This window comes from Lepisosteus oculatus, unplaced genomic scaffold, assembly GCF_040954835.1.
Source record: "Lepisosteus oculatus isolate fLepOcu1 unplaced genomic scaffold, fLepOcu1.hap2 HAP2_SCAFFOLD_74, whole genome shotgun sequence".
NCBI classification, from domain to species: domain Eukaryota; kingdom Metazoa; phylum Chordata; class Actinopteri; order Semionotiformes; family Lepisosteidae; genus Lepisosteus; species Lepisosteus oculatus.
The window spans coordinates 642,202-670,000 of NW_027168298.1; the positions used below are offsets into that span (position 1 = coordinate 642,202).

Here is a 27,799-nt window from a genome sequence, read left to right on the forward strand (position 1 = left end):
TAGGGTGGGGAGGACTCAGCATTGCTTTTGTTCTAATTGGCATGAACTGCAGGGGATCTGAATCAGAACATGTCAGTTAGTTCGATCATTGCGTCAATATGTAGGCCACGTTAATACAGAATTATTACTTTGTCTGTCTCGTCTTTGTATATAGCTGAATGTCCCTGACAATTTCATGTTAGTTTTTAAGAACGACATTGGTGCTAATATATACATATATAGCATATAAGGAACACGTAAAAGTTTAGTCCATGCTGAAAAGATAAGAAAACCGCCACAACGTTTCATCTTGGAATAAATCTTTACTTGTTGTTTTGCAGCCTACCCATTCTGACCTAACTCCTCCCTTGAAATTGCCAAACAGATAAGGGTACGTAACGGCTCATGCGATGCTCAGTTGCAATTTGTCCCAAAACAAACAAGAACAGCAGCTGAGGGTTTGAGTTTGAACATGCACTGTATTAAAGCAGCTTTTATTTCCATTGATAAATGCTATATATTCCTACAGAGATTCTCCAGGTGAGTAAGCGATTCCTGTTTCTGTTTCTATTTCTGTTTCATATATATATATACAGTGTATATATACAGTATTGTACTATTATTATATAATTCGTTACACTGTGGCTGTGTTGTGTGTGTTAAGCTGCTGTTGCACTGCAATTTCCCTCACGGGATCAATAAAGTATCTATCTATAAGAAGACATTACCAACAACGACCACAAGATGGAGATATTGTCTAGACATTACCAACAACGACCACAAGATGGAGATATTGTCCAAAGAGGCAAGAAGGGCAAAGCCGCGATAAGGTAAAATCATTTTTTGTAAGAGATTGGTGTCAGAATGCACATCCGTATCCCAAACAGAATCTCTAGTAAAATGTGATCATTTGTGAAACAGGCAAATGAGTGTCTGCTACAATATGATTGCTACAGATGCAGCCATTCAAAATGTGCGGGCGATACTGCATTATTTTAAATACCGCTAGCAAAATAATAGTATCCGGAATTTCCGCAAGGTGGAGCTAATAAAGCTCAACTTCTCATGTTTGAGCTGTAGCCATCAAAGTCTTTAATGAAGATATTACTAATAGTATTAATAATAAATGACCTTGGACAAGCTGTAAACTCAAAGTATTGCCCTGGTCCACATTATTTTTTTCACTGACCTTCATTGTAAAAGTAACACCACAGCATTTCGCAATCACGCATTTTTTTCCAATCATGCAAAGTACAGTAATTTTTGAGAATCGATTCACCATGCCTTTCACATGCTCATAAAAGAGATTGATTTAGGAACATAAACATATTACCGTATGCAAACTGTACTGTATACAGTTTGTATATGTATATGTATATGTATATGTATATTTAATGTCTTAACTGTGCCCGTTTAAGTATTGAATATTTATATGGAATTTTACCACTGAAGGGAAATCTTAGTGCCTGAGCATAAAAAGAATAGGAGCGTAATGCAACGCGTGTGAAGGCCATAAACGATATTAATTTTGGAACATAAACATACAGTATATGGCTGGTCTCGGTACTTTAAAGAAAACATACACGAAACATGGTTTCATTATGACCAGAATCGGTCTTGAGATATTTTTAACTTGATTTACAGTATTTGAGAGGTATGTCTTGACACCGATACTACGTAAATACTCCTCACGTATGTGTTTCTAGGTTTATATTATGCATTTCATACGGTCAAATTGCTTTTGAGCAACTGATAAGAAGCGCGAAACGGTATGCCCAGGGCGTTTTAGTTTTTGTTTTGTTTTAATGCAGTGCAGTGGATTGATTAGAGATATCAAGTACATACAAGTCATTTTTTAAATGTTGTAGTTCGTCTTGTAAAAATGTTACGAGTACATCATCTGTCAACAATTACACAGGTTCTGTTTCCATATTGCGGTTTTTGGTTACGTAATACTATTTTCTAATTTCACGTTGTGAATATATGATTTGGGCAAACAGAGCCGCAAAGAAGTACATTATGGGTTGTTGTTGTTTTTTTGCAGTTTTATCTAAAATAAGCGATGCTTAAACCTTTGTCTGATTCTTGTGAAACTATCCACACGACAGTTACCTAGGAGTTGACTTCAGTGATGTCACTGATGGGATGTTTCTAAAAATCCATCCTCTGTAAAACATCTTCTCTAGTTGTTCTGCATATGTATTCGCTAATGAAGCTGTGTGTTCTGAGCCTGGTTCTCTACATTTCTGTATGAACCAGCTTAGAGGGCTAAAGACAGCTTGTGTTTAAATTGAGTGTAAGGTAATTTATGCTTCTAAAGTCATGGTCAGCATTTATTATTGTACTGTGCTGTAAACTTCTTCTGTGCCTAATTACATTATTTTATAGTCGATAATGTTTCTGTAGTGCTTTTTCAGCCCTCAGCATGTGACTGCGCTGGTGGTGCTGTGGGTTAGGTTCCTGACTCCTATGTCACATGGTCTGTGGTTGAATCTCATGGAACTATGACTTTAATTTTTAACAAACATTTCTTTGAAAAAATGAAACATTTCCCTTGGTCAGAGATTAAATAAAACCTCACTCGCATCAAAACAAATTTATATTTCTAAATATCACAACATGATCGAATTTACGTCTTTTTAATAACAATGAATAGTCACCTATGCGTTACAAAATAAACATTTATATTGATTTGAATCGAGTTTTGATTTAAATCGTAAACGCGTGTTTAAAGGCGATATACTGTATAAAAGCGCTGATTCTTATGGAATGTGTTTGGCCGGGGATTCAAAAAAATTATTTTTTTTAATCGCGTATCTAAGGAAAATTGCAGTATAACTTTGTTCATGCACAAACAGTGGCATGTTACATTATAATTTGGGTGTCTCCTCTTGCCAGAAAGCTCTAAATTGGATTTTGAGTGCGGTTTTTGACTTTTTCTAAATTGCAATCCATAAATAAAGCTGATACAGTTTAGACTTACTGTATTCTAAACTGTATTACAACATCACATTGGACAATGCAACGTAAATTGCAAAAATGCACTTGGAATCTGTCCAAGCCCTACTACGAAAATTATTAAAACTGCGACACTTATCATTCATCTTTAAATAAACTTTATTTTATATAGCGTTTTAAGCGAATAGGTAATTAGATTGCTCATAAACCTAATCGCTTTTTCTACATAAACACAGCGTGATTGCTCTCTGAAAATGCTTTTTTCTTTATATTTAGGCTCAGATTTCAACTATAGATTGTATTATTATAAACTTTCTTGGAAAAATGTCTTTTATGTAAACCATGTTTGCTATTAATTCATTTAGGGCTAAAATACGTTCATTGTCTTCCAATCGAGTCGAGTTGACATTGGAAGCTTGCCACGCCCGGACTGTTACACCAACGCATTAGCATGTTGAAGCGATTTCATTGAGGAGGCCATCTACTAGTTAACACTGTACTTCCTACTTTGAAAACACCTGTGAAATTGGTTTAATTCGTCACAGCCAGCACTCCGGCAGAGAGGGGGGTTGTACTCGTTAATGTCTGATGACATACAAGTGGAAAGATTACAGATTTTAATCGTTTTTTTTCTGAACCAGGGAAAATCTGATCATGTTTCTCTATAACAATAATAAAAAACTTTATTTTAAATTATTTTACATATCCCGCTTGCACATCGCACGACTTTAATAAATCTATTCTTTATTAATACTAAATAAATAATACTAAAAATACTACAGCAAAGAGGTCACTTGATTTTTGGAATAATTCCAAATAGCACAATGATCCACTGGCATTCCTGAAGTCTGTTTAGTGCATAATCTTCCAAATACAATCACTAAGCAATTATAAGAATTATACCATCCTATTTCTTTGTGATGTCCTGTAAAAACTAAACCTATTTTTATAAGGCTTTTACTCAAAAGGTTTCCAAACACACAAAGCATTTGTGAAGTACTATAGTATTTCTAAAGGTTACTGGTACAACATCAATCATTAAAGCTTAACAATAAAGTTTAGATTGCTGACTATGGACTAACTACATTAACTAACTGCAATGCAACATTATACATTTTACAAGAATATCTGGTTGAATTCTTGCATTTGTAGCCAATTTAATGCGAGAGAAATAAGCCAATTTAATTATTTCACAAAAAATAATGTAATATAAAATGGACGTTTTTAACTTTATTGTAGTGTTTTAGAAACTAATATGTCTTCAAAAATGGTTGTTTTTCACTCCTAGGAATGAAAGCTGTTGTTATATGATGTTTATTTTCAAATTTGGAAAAATCAAAGGATTCTAGCTTTCTCCCCTTGCAGGCATCGGACACAGAGAACCTCATGGTTTTCCTAAAAATCATTTTTTATGTTCCCTGGTGTTCCAAACTTAGTTTTAATTTGTTATTATGTTAAAAACAGGGTAATAAATTTCTAATTGGACTATAAATAATGTCATATTGTCTGCTATAAAACTGATGTTTTCAACTCTATTGTAGAGATTCTAGAATCATCTAATAGAGAATTGAAATAAAAAAAGGGCATAAGAAGACATTACCAACAACGACCACAAGATGGAGATATTGTCTAGACATTACCAACAACGACCACAAGATGGAGATATTGTCCAAAAAGGCAAGAAGGGCAAAGCCGCGATAAGGTAAAATCATTTTTTGAAAGAGATTGCTGTCAGAATGCACAACTGAATCCCAAACAGAATCTCTAGTCAAATATGATCATTTGTGAAACAGGCAAATGAGTCTCTCAGGTGCCCATTGCTCATTTTCAGACACATTTATGCAATACTTTCACCATGCGTTGAGCAATAGGGATTAAAGATACCAGAGGTAAGGTTTAAAAGTGATTCTGAGGTGCAACACATCAGCAATACAGCTAGGCATCTGAAATGCGGGGTTTGAGAGCCCTTCAGGGAACACCGTACCCTAAAGGTACCAGAAGTCCAGTAGTATAAGCATTAAGTCACTGTCACCCCTGTTACAATGTGATTGCTACATATCTTCATTTCTTTGGTTTTTAAGGAGTAAGAGTGCAGGGGGTCTAAATCTGCGATCCAGTGTGTTGAAGTATTTCACAACATTACCTGTAGCCCGTATGGAAATAAATACTAATTCTGATTATTGCCCTGGGCATGTACCAATAAATCACTGAGCATATATATATATATCACTGTGTTGAAGCTAGAGACCTGTATGTAATATTATGGTGCTAAAATGTCATTTTCACATATATTAATGTAATAAATGATTGCTTATGCTTTATAAACAAATCTAATTAAAATAAATGATTAAGTTTTGTATTTATCTTGTACCATAGAACATGATTTTCTTTGTATTTCAAGCCCACAAAGTGTCCAAATGACGCACTACATGATATAAGGAAGATTATCACATGCATATCGGTATTATCTTTCTTATGAAAATGCATTCCTTTCATTACCTTTTACTTTTTAAAATGAACTCAAATTGTGTATAATGTAATAATTTAAGTAGAAGTGCTTCACTGCTCTATGCCGTCTGGAAATAAATCCTCAGACTACTTACTGCCCTGGGCATGTACCAATAAATTACAGGAGCACATCTATATATCACTGCGTTGAAGCAGGAGACACACAATCACTGCAAACACATCCTAAATACAGTGTTCTAGCACCTTTGACCTCATCCAGAACATATCATTTCTTGAAAGGGATTGCTGTCCGAATGCACATCTGAATCCCAAACAGAATCTCTAGTAAAATACGATCATTTGTGAAACAGGCAAATGACTGTCTCAGGGGCCCATTCCTCATTCTCAAGACACATGTATGCAGTACGTACACCATGCATTGAGCAATAGGGATTAAAGACACCACAGCTAAGGTTAGAAGTCATTCTGACTATATTCTAAAATATTGGACTCATATTCTTATGATGGCAGACATGATGCTGCGTTTAAAACCGGGGTTAATGGACATTATATGACTGTCAATTCTGTTTTGTTTTGGAGACTCTTGGCTGCCTATATGGTACACTGCAGCGTGAAGGAATTATTTTCCAAAACTGTGTCAGCTCAAAAGTTGTAAGAGAACCTCTCCAGCTGCTTTAACTCTCTTCATTTTTGTCATTTAATTGTCTGTCGGCACTATGTGGCAGCGTTGCATGACAACCCCTCTCACCACGGAAAGGAACCTAACAGCTTTGGTAAGAGAGGAGAAAAGGACCTGGCCAGTAAGGGGCACAAACCCGTGACTTTGGCGTTATTAGCACCATGCTCTAACCAACTGAGCTAACCGGCCTCACGACAGTGGTTCTCTCTGTGCTGCAAAAAATCGAACTCAGGGAATTTCTTTTGCCCTCCTTTGAATAGAAAGCCGTGTAATTCAGTGTACGGGCTTTCTCATGCAGTTTCATGGTTCTTGTAACCCAAATCCTACACTGGCCTGAAGTGCCCCCCATTTCACAGAATTTTTCAGCTGATTTAAAATGTACCTACAGGAGAAGCATTATTGAAGACGATCAATTACCAAGAGCTTTTGTCAAAGGTTTTGGTGGTCATTTTTAATGACCACAGAGCGATGTGACCTCGGTTTTACATCTCATCCAAAAGACAGCGCCCTTTTACAACACAGTGTCTCCGTCACTATGCTGGGGCATTGGGACCCGCACAGACCTCAGGGTGAGCGCCCCACCGCCGGCACCATTAACACCGCTTCCAGCTGGAAGCTTTGTTTTTCCCTGTAGCTCACCCTCATCCGGGTACTGACCTGGCTCACACCTGCTTAGCTTCAGTGGGTTTTCAGTTGCGAGTTGCAAGGGGATGCAAGTGATGGAGCAGCTAGCTGCAAAAGCCACTGCATTGGCGGGGAATCAAAGCCGAGCCTCCCGCGTGGCAGGCGAGAATTCTACCACTGAACCACCAATGCTCAGAACCCGGGCCTTCAAAAAAGACGCTTTTTTGGTGCTCTGTGCAAAAAGCGTCGACATCTGCTTCCAGCTGTAAAATGCCATTCGCGGACGCTGAAGAACTTATTTGCAAGGGAGCGGGTACAAGCAATTTGGCATTTTAAAACCACCAGGAACACCGAACAGGCGCGCTTCTTTGCTTGCGCCGAAACACAACGACAGGAGGTGGACAACGTAGTCGGCAGGATTCGAACCTCTTTCTGTCTATTATATACTAAATGTTCTCTTGTCTGTCTCTTGTTTGTATAGAACTGAATGTCCCTGACAATGTACTGTTAGTTTTAATTGAAGAACGGCATTTGTGTTCAAATATATCAGACAAGTTTACGTAACTGCTCATGCGACACTCAGTTGTAATTAGTCAAGAAATAAAGTCGAACAACAGCTGCGGGTTTGATTCTGAACGTATCAGATTGCAGCACCTTTTACTTCCATTGACAAATGATAGAGATTCGAAGAGAGATCCTTCAGACCAGCAAGCAAACCCACGGCTATTTCGGTTTTCTATCTAGGCAACGTTGGTGTCTGCAATAGCATACATGAAAGCGTGATGCAATTTCTGTGGCTAAATTTGTTGCACGTCATGCACAGTAAGAGTGTTTCTAACACCAAATAAAAAGTCAACAATTAGCGATCACGCCTTCTCCTCAGTTAACCCACTGAAACCCTTGCTGTTAACAATTCTTTAATGCATGCTTTACGAGCACCTACATATTGTGTCGGTTCTTTCAGTTTTATTCATTAGGTTTTCAAAGGCATAAGTAGAACACCAGAGGTGCGAACGCAAGATGTGTGGTTATCTGAAGAACTCATTTCCATGGCAGCGGGGCCAAGCTATTTAGTGTTTTTATAGTACCAGGGAAGGAGAAGCGGCACTTCACCTTTGCCGCGCAGGCACAAGGAGACGTGCGGCAGACGCCGTAGTCGGCAAGATTTGAACCTGCATGGGGAGTCCCCAACGGATTTCAAGTCCATCGCCTTAACCACTCGGCCACGACTACAGCGAGTTCACCATCGCCGCATTCCTCCTTTAATCTAACACGGAGTGCGACGTGGCTGCGGAAACCTTTTCAAAGTCGCTCTCCGTTAAAAAAAAATAATACCTTTGACAAAATACGTGCCGGCAGACAGACACGCCTCAGAGGGTTTAAGGCTGGCTTCATGTCGGAATGATAAAGTCTCCCCGTCCGGACATGAAAATGCCACTTTGTTACACACAAAAAAAGAATCAACAACAGAGAAATGCCCACAAGCATTTGAAAAGCCGCACCACGTCGCACTTGAAATAGCTCTTACATTAGTGGTAGACGCAGGAATCGCATTTTTATTTACGCTCTTACCAACGCGATGGAAAGCAAAACAAAGCAAAGCAGAGCAAAACAAAACGAACAAACGAAAACCCTGCACATAACGCCGTTACGTGCCCAAGTGGTATTGTAGGTCATCCTAGCACTGCACCCCGGGGCGTACGGTACATGGGAACGAGCACACGCCACGAATCGTCTCGAATCACTCCCTACAGCTGTAAGGCGCCTTGAAGCGTGCACCCCCAACATTCTTCTTTGCGCATCTGTGAAAGGTAAACTCTTGAGCAAACTCTGAACCAGCTCTAAGGAAACTAATCCGATTAGACGTAACTTTGACTCATCTTTTTACGCTCAGTGCTGGATTGCTCAAACTCCAGCTAGGGTTAGGGTTAGCATTACCACGCTACTTAGACACTTTGTTTACGCTCAGTGCTGGATTTTGGGAACTTCAGGACGAGTGGGAATTTTCTCCTATCTGTCCATTCTGTTTTGTTTTGGAGACTCTTGGCTGCCTATGTTGTACAGTGCAGCGTGAAGGAAACATTTTCCAAAACTGTGTCAGCTCAAGAGTTGTAAGAAAACCTCTCCAGCTGCTACAACTCTCTTCATTTTTGTCATTTAATGTGACACTCGATGTATAACTGGAGCCTCACATATGCAAATGGTGCGGCTCCAGTTCGACACCCAGTTCGACACCACTTTACAGTATATGACAAAAGCATGGCAAACTGTGCCGGACCAGCAGATAACTTCCGCTTATTTTGACCATATTAAACATTGGAAATCTTCCCACTTGCATTTGTGACACTTGATTTTGGCTCCACCTAAGAAACTCTTAAATCTTCTAACACTTTTCTCTTCTCCCGCAACACACTTGTCTGTCGGCACTATGTGGAAGCGTTGCATGACAACCCATCTCACTACGGAAAGGAACCTAACAGCTTTGGTAAGAGAGTAGAATTACCTGAAGAACTGCTTTCCATGGAAGCAGGACCAAGCGATGTAGCATTTTTATAGTACCAGGAAAGGAGAAGCGGCACTTCGCCTTTGCCACACAGGCACAAGGCGACGTGCAGCAGACGCCGTAGTCAGCAGGATTCGAACCTGAGCGGGGAGTCCTCAATGGATTTCAAGTCCATCGCCTTAACTACTCGGCCACAACTACAGTGAGCTCGCCGCCGCCGCATTCCTCCTCCGGAGTGCGAGGTGTCTGCGGAAACCTTTTTAAAGTCGCTCTCCGTAAAAAAAAAAATACCTTTCACAAGATACATGCCGGCAGACAGACACGCCTCAGAGGGTTTAAGGCTGGCTTCACGTTCAAATGATAAAGTCTCACCGTCCGGATGTCAAAATGCAACTTTGGCAGACAGAAAAAAAACATCAACAAACCACAAATGTGGACAAGGATTTTACAAGCTGCACCACACTGCACTTTCAAAAGCATTTACATTCGTGTTAGACGCAGGAATTGTCCTTGTTTTGCGCGCTTACGAACGCCATACAAATAAAACAGGTCTACGGGTCTGAAACCTGCTCCACGGAAAACAGTTCTGTTGCGCTTTTGATCAAAGGGAGATTCTCTGTTCTTACTTTTTCATGACATAACACCCAAAGGGGCTTCTTTGGAGCTGGATTCCAACCAGCATCCTAAAGTTTCTTGGTCGTATCCTTTACAGTCCTCTGTTCGGTCGACATGGAACAGAAGGGGGCAGCTTTCCTCACACATACAGTGCAGTTCTGCATCAGACCTCTAACTCGTTTCCTTAGCTTGGATTTAAGCCACGAAGCAGGCTTCTACTGTATAAACGTCTAGAGGAATCACAAACTATTTGAGAGGCCATCATCCCAGGGGGAACTGACAAAGTTTATCCCTAAACACCTAGCGCAGTCTCTCGAGAGACTGTCAAAAATCGCTTTCTCCGTTTGTGCTGCAAGTAAGTGAAAATGCGGTCTCAACCCAGAGCCACTTGGCAGCAGCGGCACGTAAATACTGTTACTGCCACTGCTCGATACCGACGTTAGCCTACTATACCATGTTCAGCCACCGCTAGAAAATGTACAGCTCTAGTACTGGAGCAAACAGAAGGAGGGCCAACATCTAACAGGCACACGTGTCAGACATAGAGAGCGCCGAGGATGGGATTCGAACCCATGCGTGCAGAGCACAATGGATTAGCAGTCCATCGCCTTAACCACTCGGCCACCTCGTCAATGAAACTGGGCTGTCCAGACACGGGTTGGCACGCTCCAGATGATCTTTTTCTTTTTTTTCCCTCGTACTCGAGGGTCCTTTTCCTGTTCCACATCCGATTTCAACATTTTCCTTGGGAGATGTCAAGCCAGCAAGCCACTGCTGTGGTTCAGTGGCCAGTGTGGAGTTCAGTGGCCCTGTTGTACACAGAAAGCACATTGAGCTCCTTGGACATGAAAAGTTCCAGATAAAAGCCATTTGTCATCCTTTCTCTTGGTGTCGATGTTGCTATTGTATGTAAAGGTGGCAACTTGCTCAGCGAGCAGGCGGAGCACACACCGAATGCAGATGTGTCTGAGTGGTGTGTCCAAGTGGCTGCAAAAAAACAGCACTCCCGGGGCGCCGTGGCTTAGTTGGTTAAAGCGCCTGTCTAGTAAACAAGAAATCCTGGGTCCGAATCCCAGCGGTGCCTTTTTTTGTGCTGTGTTCTCGAACAGAACTGGTCATTATGGACAACCGCATACGCCTAGACTTAATTAAATGCAAGTATTCATTTCCTGTCTTGAACGACTTGTTTTTCTTAAAATGGATGCAACTTGCAAAACATGAAATACAAACCTCGCTAATCAGCGCTCGCGGCTGGCAAAAAAAAAAGAAGTCAGCAATGTTTTTTTTCTTTAACCTTAACCCTGCTAATGGAGAAGAGTTAAACGACCGAGTCTATGCAGCTTAAACGGTGCTCACGTCGGGTTCTTAGCTGAAAGGGTGATAAATCCCGCTCACCCCAGTCCTTAATCTTTTAAAAGGATACAAAATTGAACCTAGTCGCCACATCACATACATCCTGTTCAACGATAAAAAGGTGACATCTATCCTCGATCCAGAGTAAATCCCACGTTGAGGGCATATTTTTTTCCACTTTACCATGAGTCGGGCTCGGCTGCACAGAGGCGAGAGCAGAGCAATGAGGTCACGGGGACAGGAGAGCCACACGCTGGCGGTTTAAACACGCGGAAGAAAACTGAGGGATCCACAGTATGTGGACCCTCCGTGCGCCATCAGTCCGCACTCCGGACTCTGAATCCTGCCATCCGAGTTAAGATCTCGGCGGAACCTGAGGCGCAGTTCTTTCTTAAAACGTAATCTGGTGAGCATTTCTAGAATCGTACTTGTATAGATGCAGCCTTTAATGTGTTGCTAGGTTAAAATTGATGACTTCTTGAACTTCAGTAGGCAACTGCCCTCTTGATTTTGGATTTAATTTCTTTATTACAGGGGCGCTTTTATGAAGACCGAGTCATGTTCAGGTACTTTGCTTGATGGAGGAAGCATATTTCGGACTCTGTGATCTGCTCACCTGGAAAGGTCTGCTGTACTACTACAAGAGAGAAGTAGAGTCTGGAAGAATGGACAATTTTATGATGCTTTGGAAGATAATGTTTTTTTTTTCTTTGAAATTGAAATGAATCAGAATATCAGTGCAAAAGACAAACTCTTGGTTTGGTTTAAAGAGATATGGTTTTAAAACAGACAAAATGTAGAAAACAGGTGTTTCTCACTTTTGGAAGAGAATGGACCGGGGGTAATATTTTACAAGTTATATAATAGTAAAATATTATATAATAGGGGTAATAGTCGCGAGGGGCTTCAGCTTTTTCGTGCTTAATATGGTGCGCTGTGGCCACGGCAGATATGGGATCTATAAAAGCCGAAAATTCTCCGATCATTGCCTGACACAGCTCCTCAAAGCTATTACAGACCTCAGGTCCTTGTCTAGACATCCACTCGTGGACCGCTCGGCTGGTAGTTTTCCTTACTAACATAGCCTTTTCCTGTTCGGACGCTTCGGGCATAAACTGCAAAGTATATCTCAGCTCATCAATGTAGGTCTCCACATTATTCCCTGACACTGTCGGGTCAAACCTTTCTACATCTTTGGCTAACTGCCTCAGGGAGTGGAGGTTAATTTTTACAGTTTCTCAGTGGGCAGGGAGACGGCCGTGATCAGGAGCAGGGGGTCTATGCCTGAATTGAATCGCCCTTGCGTCTCGCGCAGGACTCGGCGATCTCCCCCATGCCGATCCGACCACAGACCCTGGCCGGGAGAAACCTCCTGGGTGAGCGCTCCGGGCTGCTAGGTGGGCTGGCATGTAAGTGGGATCTAGCCTGTTTTGCTTCCAGTACGGCAGCATCTAACTCCTTTTGCCTTTCCTGGCTGAGCTCATTTAAACTCTCAATTTCTTTTTCTTTTTCTTTCAAGCTCGCTTCTAGGTCTCTCCTAGCTACCTCAGCCGCAGTTTCTCTAGCAGACAGGTCATCTAATTTACCTAAAACTTCCCTGAGTCTGTCTTCACTTTCCTCACTTTTCACTCTCTTTTCTCTGATTATATCCAACAACTCAACTCGCTCCGCCTTATATCTTTCTAGCTTTCCCTGAAGCGTTTGAAACTTTGTCAGCTCGGACAAAGACAGTTCCAGCTGTTTAGCTAGATTTAAGGCGAAACTAGATAGGACCTGAACTGCGTTCACAGACCCTCCTGTGTTAAGCTGGTTCGCTACCTTAGCTACTAAATCTACTTGCAGCTTCTCAATATCATCAAAGTTCAACTTTTCGATACCGCTCCAGTAACCAGGATTGTCGTCGCTAGAAATAGTACTTATAAGCGACTCCACTTCAGACATTTTAGCAGCCATTGTCATTACGTCAGAGAAACTTTAAGAGTATTACTTTTTTTCCTTTTACCAAAATACAGTATGGAATCTAAACACCCGAGCAGATGGATTTCCAATCAGCACACGTTACACTAAACGCTAGAAAACAGGGGGATTTCTTTACGCAGTTATCAGCACACCCGGTATTCGCGTATAAAAGCCACGGTGCTGTGCTGAACTTGAACTCACAGCAACATCAGTTATTCTGTGCGATTGAGTCTCATTTCATTCTAAACTCGCCCACCCAGGGACGCCATTAAATGTAGTGGTTTGATGGGTTTACTGAGACACTTATTAATTGTAGCAGTAATCACGAGGTTGTTCGTTGGGGCTTTTAGAAAATCAATCGCCAGAACAACTAACAACGCACACACACGGGTTCAATACACGAGATACATTTATTAATATAAATTGTGCACCAAACATATACTAGTCTGCCTGGATACGAGCGGCAGACCTTACTGTGAGGGTTATCAATATACAAGATATATAATCTCGAAGAGATGCAAACACAAAGAGATACACAACAGAGAATATATGTCAATATATATCGTTCGGTTACCAAATCGCTAATCAGTGTTATTACCCATTGTTACTCTAAACTCGGAAGTAAATACATTACTCATGAATTAAATTGATAACAACTTGTGTTGAGGTACAATTGAATTCTCGAGACGCAATGTAGAACATGGGGTTAACTTATCCACTGTGTATGGATTTGGAATTTCCCGGCACGAACACCAAACCAGCTGACAAGCTCTGTTGCAGCCTCTGTTCCAGCGGTTGTCCAATGGGCGTTGTGTCGGCGTCCTCTGGCTACCAGCCAACCAGTCAAGGTGCAGCTCGGAGTAGGACGGGCGGAGGAATCTGACTGCGGCGCGCAGGGCAGTCGTTGCTCCGAGGGGATCTACCAGCAGTCCGGCTGGCTAGTAGAAAGTCTCTATGCACAGAGTGTGACCGCGAGTCCTCACAAGTCACTCTTTTGCCTGGGAAGAAACTGGTTCGTTCCCGGTCCAGCGCTGCTTCTGAATAAGCTATTCAGGTTGTCGACGAGGGTCCAACTGTAGGCTGCCGTTGATCAAACAGAGCATTCACGTTAGTAGAATTCTGAGTACGTACGGGATGCTTGGCCTCGCGCTTAGAACAAAGTCCAAGTCCCTATGCAGACAACAGCAGTTGTCACGTGATTGTCTCTGAGGATGCGCGAAAATGGCCAAGGAGAGCCCCGATCTGAGCTTGCGCTCCCTTTTTGACCAAGACACAGATGTGTGCTGATTGGTTGAGAGTTTGGCGGGCATTGGAGACCCACGTGGTATTACCACGCCCTGCCAGTCCCTGATTGGTTGGTCAAGGTGAGATATAAGTCACTTACTCTTGACACTTAAGAATGCAGTCCAGATGTCCATTCAGCACTCCCTAGACAGATAGGCGCCAATGGATGACCATTGATCATGATAGCCAGGCTTAGCTAAGTGCATCCCTGTCTGGGAGCTGTTCCCTATCAAAAGAAAACAACTTAAATCAGTCTGCATGAATACTTTCTCTGTGGCTGCACCACAGAGATGGGGGGTGAGATGGGGCTTCATTTAGGACAGCATACCAACGCTTAATTCTGTCTTATTAACAAGCATTGCCGCTACACTTGTATCCCAACTTTTGCAACTCGCAACTGAAAACCCACTGAAGCTAAGCAGGTGTGAGCCAGGTCAGTACCAGGATGAGGGTGAGCTACAGGGAAAAACAAAGCTTCCAGCTGGAAGTGGTGTTAATGGGCGCTCACTCTGAGGTCTGTACGGGTCCCAATGTCCCAATATAGTGACGGAGAAGCTGTGTTGGAAAAAGGGCGCTGTCTTTTGGATGAGATGTAAAACCGAGGTCATAGTGCTCTGTGGTCATTAAAAATGACCACCAAAACCTTTGACAAAAGCTCTTGGTAATTGATGGTCTTCAATAATGCTTCTCCTTTAGGTACATTTTAAATCAGCTGAAAAATGCTGTGAAATGGGGGGGCACTTCAGGCCAGTGTAGGATTTGGGTTACAAGAACTATGAAACTGCACGAGAAAGCCCGTACACTGAATTACACGGCTTTCTATTCAAAGGACAAAAGAAATTCCCTGAGCTTGATTTTTTGCAGCACAGAGAGGACCACTGTTGTGAGGTCGGTTAGCTCAGTTGGTTAGATGGTGGTGCTAGTAACGCCAAGGTTGTGGGTTTGAGCCGCGTACGGGCCAGGTCCTTTTCTCCTCTCTTACCAAAGCTGTTAGGTTCCTTTCCGTGGTGAGATGGGTTGTCATGCAACGCTGCCACATAGCGCCGACAGACAAGAGTGTTGCGGGAGAAGAGAAATGTGTTTGAAGATTTAAGAGTGTCTTAGGTGCAGCCAAAATCAAGTGTCACAAATGCAAGTGGTTGGATTTCCATTGTTTAATATGGTAAAAATAAGCGGAAGTAATCTGCCGGTCCGGCACAGTCTGCCATGCTTTTGTCATTTACTGTAAAGTGGTATTGAACTGGGTGTCGAACTGGAGCCTCACCATTTGCATATGTGAGGCTCCAGTTATACATCGAGTGTCACATTAAATGACAAAAATGAAGAGAGTTAAAGCAGCTGGAGAGGTTTTCTTACAACTTTTGAGCTGACACAGTTTTGGAAAATGTTTCCTTCACGCTGCACTGTACAACATAGGCAGCCAAGAGTCTCCAAAACAAAACAGAATTGACAGATAGGAGAAAATTCCCACTCGTCCTGAAGTTCCCAAAATCAAGCACTGAGCGTAAACAAAGTGTCTAAGTAGCGTGGGAATGCTAACCCTAACCCTAGCGTAAAAAGATGAGTCAAAGTAACGTCTAATCGGATTAGTTTCCTTAGAGCTGGTTCAGAGTTTGCTGAAGAGTTTACCCAGTGGGCACTGATTCGTCGAATATACGTATATTCACGGCGAAAATACGGCTATACGTATATATACGTCGCCTCGACGTATAATCAAAGTCGAATTGCAACCGTAAAATCGACGACATTAATAAACGCATATATAACGTCGAAAACACATCTAACACAGTGCCTGAGGCTTTTTACTGTATGTATCGTGTGTGCCGCAACTAGGAGTATATGGCACTCTGCACAGTGTACGAAGTAAATTATTTTCGCAGTAATTAATTTACACGTGTATAATAAATATAGTAAATATAATAAATTAATTACTGCGAAAATTACTTCGTACACTGTGCAGAGTGCCGTATACTCCTAGGTAAGTTAGGTACATCTTTTTGCCCAAAACTGAAGGGGCGACATTCCTCCCTCCCCCCGTGATGCCAGGCCTGTCCCCATCCTATTCCATAATGTCATTATACTGTATATAATACCATACAACAGTGACCGATCCTTACTAACTGCATGCGTTAAAATTGCACATCAGCTCATAGCAGGGGGCACATAGCCGCGATGTATTATCAATGTTAAATTTCAACCATAATATCGACAACATTAATAAACGCATACGTTGAGAAAATATCGAACCCAGCATATTTTCCGGTTATATACCACAATGCATTGCTAGTATTCGTTGGTCACCATTTTGGACACGTTTTTCAAACGTAGAAGTATATCCGCAAATATCTCAGCAATCCTCTTTTGACGAGTAAGTATGAACAATAATAATACTATCTGAATACATACAGATCTTTCTTAATATTATTTTGATTAAAATAGTAAGTGAATAAGCAAAAAATGGCACATAAAAATAGTGGAGCTTTTTAAACGTCTGTACTTACTGCGCCCCATAAGAAATCGTTTGTCCCCATTCAAAAGAGGTTGTGCGATGTCCTGCAGCGTTCGCAAAGCAAACCTTTGACAGTTTGAAAAGAGGAATTTATTCTGCTTCCTGTGCGTGCAGTAGTTACAAAGTTGAACGTCTTTACACGATCTGCTGCAGTTTTCAGTGGGCGGGCGTTGTCAAATGGCTTGGAAAAACGCACTGTGTTTCGGCTCGGCAAACATAGTGAGCAGTGTCCTGCATGTTTTCTGTGTATAGCTGTCTTTTAACGCATACAGAATTCATTCGAAATGGGGAATGGTGTGAATGGGGAAGATGACACTAAATCGTTTTGCCGTTTCTCTATTCTTATTCTATGTTGTACTTTCAAACTTTGGGTACTCTTTAATTAGGACAGACTTTATTGCTCAACTTCTATGATGCAAGCCAAATTTTATACATTTATTTCAGCTTTGAGCTTAGTAAACCGTTCATTTTTTAGATTATACTAAAGAAGATATTAATCATCATTAATTTGGGAAGTAATATTATATAATTTTCTCCTAGCTGCGGTGCTGAAGTCCCGCCCTAAATCAGCAGAAAAAGAAATAAAGGAGCACGCAATGTGTTACTTGAAGAATGCATATGCAAGGCAGGGGGCCAGGAGATCTGGACACTGAAAATACTAGGTTTTTGGTTCTAACTGTTAGGACAATTACACAGGGTTTGCAAATAGTGGACAAAAATCGTCTTAACTTCCATTGTAATATTTTTTTTCTTGGAAATATAGAAGTTGTACATTTTAAAATGTATATTTGAATCAAAATGTGGTTTTGAGTTAGTGTGTTAATGTAATTAGTTTGTGTTTGCCGTTACTATACTGTATATTGCCATATTACCAGAATTTGTAGCTGAAGTTTAAGACTAGTTGTGTTTTTTATGATTATTGCCCATATGTTGATTGTTGATTGATTGTATACAATGTATAATTTGAAATACATATTTTTCAGGTGTGAAGGTGTATTTTCAGAATAAATTTCTAAACCAAATCATTGGGTTGATTTACTAGTTTCTACACCTGTAAAACCTAACTTTGATGTATAATAGACCTCTACCCATATACGTATAATAGACCTCTAAAGTTATCCGTATAATAGACCTCTAACCATATACATATAATAGACCTCTAAAGTTATCCATATAATAGACCTCTACCCATATACGTATAATAGACCTCTAAAGTTATCCGTATAATAGACCTCCAACCATATACGTAGACTAGTCCTCTAAAGTTATCCGGAACTCCAACCATATATGTATAATAGTCCTCTAAATTTATCCGTATAATAGAACTCCAACCATTTACGTATAATGAACATCTAATCATAGACGTATAATTGACGTATAACAATAGACGTATATTAGAATTTCATTCTAGACGAATTGCAGACCACATTTAGACGTCTAAGGTATGCGTTTAATAGACGTATATTATACGTCTTTTGCCCACTGGGTTACGTCTCAACAGAAACGCTCTTTAGCTCTTTCAGTGTTATGCAGAGAACAGCGTCTGTCGAGATCACTTTTGAGTCAGCGCGAAACGCCGTGTGCTGTCAGTTTGATTTCATATTGCTCGTAGCGGCGCCCGGCTTTTGTCTGTCAAACGTTAGGTTGCGCTTCTTCATGCTGCATCGTCGACATGAGTGGAGCTTTTTAAACGTCTGTACTTACTGCGCCCCATAAGAAATCGTTTGTCCCCGTTCAAAAGAGATTTTGCGATGTCCTGCAGCGTTCGCAAAGCAAACCTTTGACAGTTTGAAAAGAGGAATTTATTCTGCTTCCTGTGCGTGCAGTAGTTACAAAGTTGAACGTCTTTACACGATCTGCTGCAGTTTTCAGTGGGCGGGCTTTGTCAGATGGCTTGGAAAAACGCACTGTGTTTCGGCTCGGGAAACATCATGAGCAGTGTCCTGCATGTTTTCTGTGTATAGCTGTCTTTTGACGCATACAGAATTCATTCGAAATCATTGATTTCTCCAATTATCAAGGGTCCCTTAAAGGATGAGTCAAAGTAACGTCTAATCGGATTAGTTTCCTTAGAGCTGGTTCAGAGTTTGCTCAAGAGTTTACCTTTCACAGATGTGCAAAGAAGAATGTTGGGGGTGCACGCTTCAAGGTGCCTTACAGTGCGTTGTTTCCGACACAGTGTGGCCGGGTGTTTTCCGAGTTATCGCACGGATTGGGCACGCTCGCAAACCGTGAGCCGCAGGCGATGAGCCCGGAGCTGAACGGGCCCCACTGGCTCGTTTGTAAGGCCAGGTGTATTGCCAACCACGACCGGCAGGGCAGAGGCCTTGAAGGCGGCCTGGGCTCCTGCAGCTGTGCAGCCATGCATTCTGGTTTCTCTTCATCTCGTACAAATCTTTTGCCTTTTACTAAAGATTTCCGTGGAGAGGAGCATGAATGAGTTCCATGCAATTTTTGTGCTTCCCTGCCTTCGGGTGGGGCGCAGCCTGGCTGGTCAAAGAGAGAAAACAAAAACGCTCGCAATCGGTCTTGTTATGGCGATTGTGGCAGTCTGCTCCGCGAGTCCTCGGTCTCCGGCCGTCTGATTGGCGCTCTTTTCTTTGGGGGGTGGGAAGTGTCCGGCCGCAGGGGATCTTGGGACCTCGCTTTGCATAGCGGCTTCCCAGAGTGCGTCGTTTCCGGCACAGTGTGGCCGGGTGTTTTCCGAGTTATCGCACGGATTGGGCACGCTCGCAAGCCGTGAGCCGCAGGCGATGAGCCCCGAGCTGAACGGGCCCCACTGGCTCGTTTGTAAGATCTGCGGCAGATCGTGTAAAGACGTTCAACTTTGTAACTACTGCACGCACAGGAAGCAGAATAAATTCCTCTTTCAAACTGTCAAAGGTTTGCTTTGCGAACGCTGCAGGACATCGCACAATCTGTTTTGAACGGGGACAAACGATTTCTTATGAGGCGCAGTAAGTACAGACGTTTAAAAAGCTCCACTCATGCCGACGATGCAGCATGAAGAAGGGCAACCTAACGTTTGACAGACAAAAGCCGGGCGCCGCTACGAGCAATATGAAATCAAACTGACAGCACACGGCGTTTCGCGCTGACTCAAAAGTGATCTCGACAGACGCTGTTCTCTGCATAACGCTGAAAGAGCTAAAGAGTGTTTCTGTTGAGACGTAACAAGCTTGTTTCTTTCTACCATGATGTTACCATGACAAAATCTGTCTTTAAACACCTTGCTCAGTCTCTGACGAGACTGTCAAGAATTGCTTTCGCCGATTGTATTGCAAACCGGCGGAAGCGGGGTATTGGGAAAAGTTTTCAACTAGCAATAATCGCGCATCGGCTAAACCTCACAGGCTACGATACTGCCACTGCGCAAAGCTGACGGTTGCCAGGCAACCGCGTGGATCCTATGGAAATCGTTATCAATCGTCTCATGGCATGTCGTTGCTGTAACGCTTCATATTTGCGGCCGGACACTTCCCGCCCCCCAAAGAAAAGAGCACCAATCAGACAGGCGGAGACCGAGGACTCGCAGAGCAGACGGCCACAGTCGCAGTAATAAGAGTGATTGTGAGCGGTTTTGTTTTCTCTCTTTGACCAGCCCAGCTGCGCCCCACCCGAAGGCAGGAAAGCACAAAAATTGTATGGAACTCATTCATGCTCCTCTTCATGGAAATCTTTAGTAAAAGGCAAAAGATTTGTACGAGATGAAGAGAAACCAGAGTGCGTGGCTGGACAGCTGCAGGAGCCCAGGCTGCCTTCAAGGCCTCTGCCCTGCCGGTCGTGGTTGGCAATGCACCTGGCCTTACAAACGAGCCAGTGGGGCCCGTTCAGCTCCGGGCTCATCGCCTGCGGCTCTCGGCTTACCTGGCAGGGGAGATACCTTGATCAGCCTGTAGTTGGAGTAGTTGGATTGTTTTCTTGTTTTGTGGAAGCAGTGTTTGTTTTGCAGTTTGAGATGGCAACCTTTGGATCCCGCAAGAATGCTGTACGTTTTGAGCTTTTGGATGACCTCTTCATGGATCGTATGCAGTTCAGCAGAAAAGTGTTACAGAAGGAACTTGGCTTTGAACCTCGGCACTTGGATTTCATCTTTGCTCTCCCAGGTCAGAAAGCATTTGAGGTTGTATTTGGTACCTATCCTCTGTTTGAACAATGCGTGGATGTGTTTGAGGCAAAAAGAGGGAAAGTTCCTGCACTTGAGAAGATCAACTTGCAGCCTCTGACACAGAGAGAGAGGAAAACGGTGCATGTTGTTATGTTCTCGGAACTGGCAAAGACGGAGGACATTCACACCTGGCTTAACCAGTACTGCACCGTCCACCATGGAACTGAGGTTAGAGATGTTGACGGTATAAAAACAGGAGCAAGGAAATTCGAGGTTCGCTTACTACCGGACAATGTAAATGGAGGCTTAAGGCACCTGCCCTCTACAATCCGGCTGGGCGCCTGCAATGGCTATGTTTTTTATGTGGGACAACCAAAGGTGTGTCGGCGCTGTGGTGCTGTGGGACACCTGGCATCTTCCTGCACTGTGAAATGCTGCAAGACCTGTGGCAAACAGGGACATTTAGCCTCTGACTGTTCAATGCTGCCAAAGTGCAATTTATGTGGCTCGGAAGGACACGTTTTTAAGAACTGCCCTCACGCCTACGCCAATAAACTCAAAATGAGAAAGGATGAGGCAGTGCTTGTTTCAGCCAAACCGGCCCGAAAAGCCAAAGCAAACAACAAGTCAAACAAAGAACCCTTGTTGGACAAAGAGTCTCAGCCTCCAGCCAGGATCAGTCCTGCTGTGGCTCCGGGGCCGGTGGAAGAGAAATCCACTACGCTCCCACAACCGCAGACTGCACCAGACAAGCACGAGGGTTTGAAAACCCCCGAGAACAGCGAGGACCCCTCCCCCACTCCTGCTCCTCAGAACGAGGGCCAGTGTGGGGCCCCCCGGTGGAGCGGGTCCAGCGACGATACCCAGGATTCAGCGGAGCTGCTTTTCTCAGACTCTGCAAGTGCTACAGATGCCCTCCTCTCCTCCATCCAGTCCATCACGGAGGATCTGCAACAGCTGGTGGGTGAGGGGGAAGAGGAGACTGGTGCATCGGCTGCACCCCTTTCCCCTCAGTGCTCCCAGGAGCTGGACTTGAGGAAAAGGAAAAATGACTCTGTTTTCTCCCCGAGCGAGGAGGAAGGAGAGAATGGCGATGGGGACAGCTGGAACCCCTCCACCCCTCCCTCTACCCCCTTCCTTGAAATGGACTCCGTGAATGCTTTTACTGCTGCCACCCTGATGAAGGCTCATTCAGAGGATGGCTGGCAGGAAATTGGTAAGAAGAAAAAGAAAAAGAAGAAGGTAACAGGTGAGACCGAAGAGAAATGTGTTTTGTAAAGACTGGTTCCACTTTCTTATGTAATATGGCTCTAAACATAATTTCTCTTAACACCAGAGGTATCAATGACGGAGTTAAATGTCAGTGTGTCTTTGATTACCTCCAGCAGAGAGAGGGAGATGTGTTGATGTTGCAGGAGTGTGCTTTAGCCTATCAAGAGAGGTATAAAAGCTTTGAAGATAGGTGGGATAAAGGGCCTTCTGTTTGGTCAGGGGACAATAACAACAGAGCCTCTGGCGTGGCCATTCTTTTCAAAGGATGGGCTTTCAAATTGAAAAGTATTCAGAGGGTCATAGATGGCAGGTTGCTGTGTGTGGATGTGGAATGGGGGACCGTTAACCTGCGGCTAATCAATGTGTATTGTCCTACTGACGTGGGAGGAAGGGTGGAGCTACTCAAGGCACTCTCTCCCCTATTGTTAAGTAGCACAGACGTGATAGTGGGAGGGGATTTTAATTGTATCTTAGAGCACACAGACAGGCAGTCTAGCTCTCCGATAAAATTGGATTCCAGCTCACTGGCCCTGCAAAACTTAGTTCAAGACTTTAAACTCTCAGACACATATAGATGTATATATCCCACAACAGCAGGATATGCATGGTCAGGGAGGAATAGCAGCTCCAGAATTGACTATTGCTTTGTCTCAGAGAGAGTGAAAGTTGTTGGGGTCACTCTTCAGCCTGTCTTCTTCTCAGATCATCAGGCTTTAGGGTGTAGAGTGGAACTCCAGGGCGGGACTGTCTTTGGCCCAGGCCTCTGGAAACTCAACACAAAGCTGCTAGAGAACGAGGGGGTAGTATCCCGCTACAAGGAGAAACTATCACAGTGGCTGTCCTTGCAGTGTCTGTACGGGTCAGTAGGAGAGTGGTGGGAGGAGGTGAAGATGAGGACAAAGACCTTTTTCATGGCTGAGGGAAGGAAGGCTGCTGCCAGACGGAGAGGAGTGCTAGCCAGGAAACAGAGGCAGCTGCAGCGTCTCTACACGATGCTGCACAGTGGCTTCGATGTGCTCGAGGATATCACCCTTTTAAAAAAGGACATCCGGAGCATAGCCGAAGAAAGTAGTCGAGGAGTGCTGTTAAGAGGCAGAGTGCAGTTCTTGGAAGAAAATGAGAAGTGTACTCGCTTCTTTTTCAGGAAAGTGGTAGGCTCCAAGTCTGTCATGGAAAGTGTAGTTGATGAGGAGGGACGAGAGAGAACAGAGCCGAGTGCTATCCTCTCCTGCACCAAGGCCTTCTACTCAAGACTGTACAGCTCTACAGAGGTAAAGGATGAAGAAATTCATTTTTTTACCTCAAAGCTAGAAAACGTTTTGAGTGAAAAGATAGGGAAGTACTTGAGAGGGATTTGACAGTAGAAGAGCTGAGACAGGCTATGGAGAGCTTACAGAAGGGGAAAACTCCAGGTGCTGACGGGCTCCCTAAAGAATTTTATTGCACCTTTTGGGATCTGCTTCAGGATCCGCTACTGGTCCTATTCGAGGAAAGATATAAGACAGAATTGCTGCCTGACTCCTTAAGAGAAGGCACTATCTCTCTCTTGTTTAAGAAAGGAGCAAAAAATGACATAAAGAACTGGAGACCCCTCAGCCTGTTAGGCGTGGACACTAAGATCCTGTCCAAAGCCCTTTTCCTGCACCTACAAAATGTAGTGGCCTCACTGGTAGGGAAAGAACAGACTTGTGGGATAGCAGGACGCCTGATGAGCGACAACCTGGCCTTGTTGAGGGATGTCTGTCTGTACTCTGAGGATCGCTCCCTCCCTCTTTGCATTTTAGGTGTAGACCTAGAAAAGGCCTTTGACCGCCTAAACCGGCAGTACTTAACATCGGGACTTGAGCACATGAAGTTTGGCCCCATCATGAGAAAGTGGATTAACCTGCTGTACACAGGTAGCAACAGCAGAGTCATGGTTAATGGCAATAGATCACGCCCCTTTGAAGTCTGTTCAGGGGTGAGGCAGGGCTGCCCATTATCCCCCTTGTTATGCGTTTTGGCTATGGAGCCCTTAGCCTGTGCCTTGCGCCAGGATCAGGCCATTAATGGGATACCAGTGCCTGGAAGTGGGGGAGGAGAGGTAAAGACATCTCTATACATGGATGACGTCACCCTGCTCCTCTCTGACAATGCCTCAATTAGCAGAGCTCTGCAGTGCTGTGATCGTTTCTCTTTGGCTTCCTCCGCAAAAATTAACAAATCTAAGAGTGAGATTTTTTATCAGAACTGGAGGGAGCCAAAAGAAGGACATGATCTCAGGCTGCAAGAGAAGAGAATTAAGGTCCTGGGGGTGTATTTTGGAGAAGAGATGGGAACAGTAAATTGGCAGAACAAATTGCCAATCTTAAACAAAAAACTGATGCAATGGAAGGACCGAGACCTCACCATGACAGGGAAGGTGCTGGTCATCAAAGCCGAGCTCTTGCCTGTCTTGAATTTTCTGGCTTCTACCTTCCCAATCCCACACCGTGTTGCGGCGGTGCTGAGGAGATTGATGTTTCAATTTCTATGGGGTGGGAAGCAGGAAAGACTCAGAAGGGAAATAATGTACAGGCCGCTACCCTCAGGGGGGAAGTCTGTCCCAGATATTGCTACGAAGCTGCTGTGCATTTTCCTGGCCTCTGTGCTGAGAGGCTTTGCAACAGCACCTGCAGCGCGTACCTGGACTTATTTTTCCAGGCTCTGGGTAGGTAGGGAGGTGTTCAGAGTGTGGGGTGTCAGACCCAAGCTGGACGTCCCACTCTCTGACACATGCCCTGCAATTTATGGGACAGTTAAAAGTTTTCTAAGATCTCACCCAATTGGCCATATTCCCCTCCGAGATGTCAGCGTCCAAAAACTGGAAGATTTCGTTGCACCCCAGAACAATAGGCAGACCCATGTGGGCATTTTAACATCAGCCCAAACAAGGAAGGTGTGGAAACACACATCCTCTAAGTTTCTGTGCAACATTCACAGAGATTTAGCCTGGAGTGTCGTCCACCAGTGCTTACCGGTACGAACTTTCTTGTACCGTAGGGGCCTCACCCCCAGCCCTCGCTGCGTTAGGGTGGGCTGCGGCGAGGAGGAGACTGTATCCCATCTCCTGTGGTCCTGCTTTTTTGCTAAGGCCTTCTGGGCACAGTTTGAAGATTGGTTGCTGGCTCTCTCGCCCCAATTTACCCTGACCGCTGCTTTCGTCATATACGGCATCTCTCCTGTCAAACTTCCTCCTGACGTGTTTGACAGGATCTGGGCCGTGGTGAACAGTGGGAAAGTTGCCCTGTGGAGAGTGAGGAACATGGGGCTGTTCAAAGGCATCGAGATCCCAGTCAAGGCAGCAGGTAGCCTGGCCCTGTTCATCACCCGAGAGAACTATTACCTCAGAGATCTGTGGAGAGAAGGGAGGGAGGAAGCAGAAAATCTGTGGGAAATAGAGAGCATAGGTCAATATCTCAAGAAACTGTGAAAAACATTATCAAGTTTAAGTAAAGAATGTGATTTGCACCAGAAAAAAAGAAAATTGTTGCTATGTAACTGTTACCATGTCAAAATGTAATGAGATGTGATCATATATACTGTTTTAAGTATGTATATGAATGTAAAGCTTTCTGATTTGTGATGTCCTGTATTTTTTTGTGAAAAGAAAATAAAGTTCTTAAAAATCGAAATCGGTTCACCCAGGGCGAGGCTCGGCCATTGCACTCCGGCTGTGCTGACCCCTGCGAATTCCCCAAATGTGGGAATCTCGACTGCATAATTTCTGGTAGTGGGGGACTGCGTTCGCGCTCTCCCCTGATGTGCTTGGTCCAAAATCAGATACGGGAGGGTTAGGACACCACGAGCTGCGTGGCTGCGGAAGGATCCCGGTTCAACAGGAGTGGACGCCGCTGCTGCTTTTAGTTAGGGGTCCGGAGAAGCATCTCAAGCTAGTTCCACTACTCCTTCCGGACGTTCATTCCCTTTTCAAAGTCAGTCGTTTTGCTGTAGTCTGCGTTCTTTAGGCTGATTATCGAGGTTAGCCTTTATTTGGTCATGGGGGGCCTCGGTACTGTATGCTGAGTCTAAAGACAGTTTCACCCGTTTTCTGATTGCTCGGTTCTGTACCAGTGCAGACATGTCAAACAGTGAATGGCTGTACCTCTATTGTATCCGTGCTCAATGAATGAAATCGGTAACAAATGAATATATGTCTAGTTATACGAAAAACGAGTGGTTTATCGACTCATCTTCATTTGCAGATTTAGAGGCAGCTTCGATATTCGTTTTACAGACGGGTTTTTTTTTTGGAATATGGGTCACACGCATGCCACAGCAACAAAACATCTCTAGAGATGAGGCTATAGATCACCTTTCCATCCTGCAGGTTTTCCTCCCAAAGCCTACGGCACCAACGGCGACCCCTGCTGGCCGGGAGAGCAAAAGCTTACAGCACCTGGTATTCCCAGGCAGTCTCCCATCCAAGTACTAACCAGGCCCGACGCTGCTTAGCTTCCGAGATCAGACGAGATCGGGCGTGTTCAGGGTGGTGTGGCCGTAAGCGAAAGCCTTGGCGCCTGACTCGCTACTTGAAGCTGTGTGTGGCGGGGGTTCCGTGCCCCCCCGAGCGGGACTGAAGGATCGTTCGTGTGCAACTCTTTGGAAAGGAGCTGCTTTCCAAATCGCATTGCGTGCCTGGATGTTGGCGAATGCGCTCCCTTGTGTTGGCTCGTCCCGCACTGGAGGAGGACAAACAATCTGCACGGAGGAGCACCAGGCAAGTCTTCACCAGACAAAAACCTCCAGTGCACAGCACTCTGGAAACATTTCGGGGCTTTCGCGTGTTTATTTCAGCACATAAAACGCACCGGTCCAACACGTCGGCCGGGCGTGCGGCGCCTCCGCCCTCTTGTGGCCTTGCGGCGTCAGAGCAAGAGGCTCCTTCTCGCTGCCCTTCCGCTGTGTTGCAGGGCCCCGAGAGGGAACCCGGAGCGCCAACTTTGTTGGGGGCGGGGGACCGCGTTCGCGCTCTGCCCCCGGTCTCTTGCGCGAGTACTAAATCTCACGGACAGGGGGGCCTCGTCATTGATTGTTACAGGTAAGACGGGGATTAGGAGGAGACCCCGACTGATGGGTAAAGGGGAGCACTAACACCAGAGGGACACCCCCGGCGTCTCTTTTTGAGAGACGCCCTGGGGTTTCCTAATGGCCAAGGAGGGTCGGGACCTCGGTTTGACGCCTCCCCCGAAGGACGGCGCCTGTTTGTGCAGCAGAGTGTCGCCATCAGGAGGCTGGGGCGTAAGAGAGCCACACAGCCCGCAGGGTGAGCGCTCCCTACTGGTCCCAGTCACACCTCTTGCAGGAGCAGCAGCAACCGGAGCTTTTCCGGGGTGGAATCTCCCATCCGGGTGCCGGCCAGGCTCACACCTGCTGGGCTGCCCCGGGGGTGAGCCCAGTCGAGAGTCGCAGGGCCAGATCTAGTCACCGGGGAGAAACGATACAAGTGAAGGATTGCTCGGCTCTCGG

The 27,799-nt window shown here is 44.3% G+C and overlaps 7 non-coding genes across 7 annotated transcripts; 2 read left to right on the forward strand and 5 right to left on the reverse strand.

Annotated features, from left to right (window-relative positions):
• Window positions 1-7,860: 7,860 nt before the first annotated feature.
• trnas-uga (transfer RNA serine (anticodon UGA)) lies at window positions 7,861-7,942 on the reverse strand. Its single transcript has one exon. It is a non-coding gene; the product is annotated as a tRNA-Ser (tRNA).
• A 2,434-nt stretch (window positions 7,943-10,376) lies between these two features.
• On the reverse strand, window positions 10,377-10,458 carry trnas-gcu (transfer RNA serine (anticodon GCU)). The gene has a single exon. It is a non-coding gene; the product is annotated as a tRNA-Ser (tRNA).
• An 8,838-nt stretch (window positions 10,459-19,296) lies between these two features.
• LOC138234146 (U5 spliceosomal RNA) lies at window positions 19,297-19,413 on the forward strand. The gene has a single exon (XR_011187842.1). It is a non-coding gene; the product is annotated as a U5 spliceosomal RNA (small nuclear RNA).
• Window positions 19,414-20,170: 757 nt separating this feature from the next.
• LOC138234130 (U4 spliceosomal RNA) lies at window positions 20,171-20,312 on the reverse strand. Its single transcript, XR_011187826.1, has one exon. It is a non-coding gene; the product is annotated as a U4 spliceosomal RNA (small nuclear RNA).
• Window positions 20,313-20,542: 230 nt separating this feature from the next.
• LOC138234154 (U5 spliceosomal RNA) lies at window positions 20,543-20,659 on the reverse strand. The gene has a single exon (XR_011187850.1). It is a non-coding gene; the product is annotated as a U5 spliceosomal RNA (small nuclear RNA).
• A 5,263-nt stretch (window positions 20,660-25,922) lies between these two features.
• LOC138234100 (U1 spliceosomal RNA) lies at window positions 25,923-26,092 on the forward strand. The gene has a single exon (XR_011187795.1). It is a non-coding gene; the product is annotated as a U1 spliceosomal RNA (small nuclear RNA).
• Window positions 26,093-26,717: 625 nt separating this feature from the next.
• On the reverse strand, window positions 26,718-26,836 carry LOC138234137 (5S ribosomal RNA). Its single transcript, XR_011187833.1, has one exon. It is a non-coding gene; the product is annotated as a 5S ribosomal RNA (ribosomal RNA).
• Between the last annotated feature and the right edge of the window lie 963 nt (window positions 26,837-27,799).